Source organism: Procambarus clarkii, chromosome 9, assembly GCF_040958095.1.
Source record: "Procambarus clarkii isolate CNS0578487 chromosome 9, FALCON_Pclarkii_2.0, whole genome shotgun sequence".
In the NCBI taxonomy this organism is placed as follows: Eukaryota; Metazoa; Arthropoda; class Malacostraca; order Decapoda; family Cambaridae; genus Procambarus; species Procambarus clarkii.
Window position 1 is genome coordinate 20,858,846 of NC_091158.1, and position 2,500 is coordinate 20,861,345.

The 2,500-nt window shown below is 38.5% G+C and overlaps 1 protein-coding gene across 3 annotated transcripts in view; it reads right to left on the reverse strand.

Annotated features, from left to right (window-relative positions):
- The window catches only part of Rop (Syntaxin-binding protein Rop), an 82,172-nt gene that overhangs the window by 18,987 nt on the left and 60,685 nt on the right, over positions 1 to 2,500 (reverse strand). The gene's annotated exons all lie outside the window — the stretch shown is intronic.

A 2,500-nucleotide genomic window follows, 5' to 3' on the forward strand; every position in this document is an offset into this window, starting at 1 on the left:
AGAAAGTCAGTGGTAAAGTTCAACCTAAGAAAATAGTTGTGAGGATGAGGATAGAGGAAAAACAGAGAGATTCATTGTGAAACTATGTGATGTCTCACTACAGACAAGTGTTAAAACGTAGGAACAAACAAGTGTCTATAGCTAGATTCTTAGTATGACAAGCAAGCAGTGAGACAACCAGGTCCTAGTGGTACAGTATGCCTACAAAACGTAGGAAAGAGAGTACCCCAGAAATGTCATCACTGCTGTTATAATAAAAGGGGACTCCCCTTCCAAATACTAACACCTCTCCTCCTCACCATCTTCCATACACCAAGTCCTCATTCAAGGTAATATATACATACTGTATTGTAGCTAGTACAAAATGAGAGTTATTCGGTATAAAATGCATTTTTAAATTAATATTTTTGGGGGTGTGGAACGGATTAATTCAATTTACATTATTTCTTATGGGAAAATTTGTTTTGGTTCACAAATTTTTGGTTGACGATGCGTCACTGGGAACGGATTACGATCGTAAACAAAGGTACCACTGTACCTTCGTTTGTTCTGAGTGAAAAGAACACTGTGTACATAAGTGTAGTTATATTCGATAGATAATATATTAATGAAGGTGTAATTGCGTCTTGTTTACCCCCCCCTTTATTCCTTGCACTATTACTTGCTACCGCCAATTCTTGAGAACTTATCATTGACTTGGAGTGGGATCATAGAAGAAGAGGCTCTAAGGCACATTACACAGAAAGAATCTGGTTACTGGCTCAAGCAGGCCATAACTTTTATCAATAAAGGTAAGCTATAACTTGTACATACTATAGTGCAAAATGTGTGTGTGTATTATGTATGATATGTATTTTGAAGTTAATATTTTTGGGAGTGTGGAACAGATTAATTCAATTTACATTATTTCTTATGGAAAAATTTGTTTCAAGTTATGAATTCAAGTTAAAAACTGTCTCTGGGAATGGATTAAATTCATAAATGGAAGTACCACTGTAGTGGTAAATGTCATGGAAGTCACTTTTTGTGTGGCCCTTCAGCCATGCTTTACCAGGCTTTTGGGACTTTTGTGACCCACTGCAAACCAGGACTAGAATCTGGCTCATTCAAAGAGGCAAGGGGAGTATGTTGGGGTTCAAAGATTGACCCACAACAAAGGTGAACCTCCCAAAAAGTCAAAGGCAAAACAAATCACTGTTTTATCAGGAAAAATTAAATAAGAAAATAAGACACACAATAGTTGGCAACAGGTAAATGACCCTTGCCCTCAATTTCCCTAGCCAGTACCAGGTGGCAGTCAAGGGCGTCTCGGGTCCCCATGAACCACATACCATTTCTGAGCCACCCTCATCTAACCCATTATTATTATTATTATTACTCAAGATAATAGATAATTGGTCAAGGTGTGAGAAACATCTGAAAGGGGCATTGTCAGATTAACAAGTGAGGTAGGCAGCTGACACAGACACTGAAAGAGCCAAAGCTCAACTCCAGCAAGCACAACTAAGCGAGTACTGGGTGACTTGGGTTGCAACTTGAAAGTGACTAGGGAAGTTGGTACAAAAGTTGTTTATGCATTGTCAACTATCATTATCCTTGTTTTCTTAATTTTAAGCTTTTCTCATAGAACAGTACAGTGCATCCTGTTTACCTGTTTATATACGTGTCAATGATTCTGAGGATCAACATCCCCGTGGCCCAGTCTCTTACCAGGCTTCCTGGTTGGTGATCTGGTCAACCAGGATGTTCAACACGGCTGCTTGCAGTCTGACATATGAGTCACAGCCTGGTTGATCAGGTATCCTTTGAAGGTGTTATTAAACTCTCGTCTGAACATAAAGAGGTCAACCAATTGTGCCTATACATGTCGAGGGAAAGTGTTGAAAAGTCTTGGGCCTTTGATGTTGATCGAGTTCTCTCTCAGCGTGCCTATTACAGCTCTGCTTTTCAATGTGGCTATTTTCCCCATCATGCCATGATTTCTGGTCTCATGTGGTGTTATTTCTGTGTGCAGATTTGAAACCAGTCCTAAAAGTTTTAAAGTGTTAATTATTATGCATCTCTTCTGCCTGTGGTCTAGGGAATACAGACCTCACATTTTTAAACAGTCCTAATCTACTCGATGTTTCATTGAGTGGATTCGAGCAGTAAAAGACCACTGCCCACTCTCCAGGTCAACAATTTCACCAGCATTGAATGGGGCTGTTATGTGCAACAATATTCCATTCTTGAGAGCACTAAGTGTTTAAAAAGTATCATTGGTGTGGCATCTCTTGTTTGAAAAGTTCTTGTTATCCTACTATTTTGTCGTGTTCTTTAAAAAGTAATGTCTTCTAACGGGTTTATTCCTAAATATTTTACTCTGCTTTTTCTTTCAATAGCATGGCTTGACTGCATTTTATACGTGGTTTCTGTTTTGATATTTTCGTCATTTCTATAATGTAGTAACTGGAATGATACAGTAGGACAGTTATTGTCTGAGTTTTACATGTATGATGTA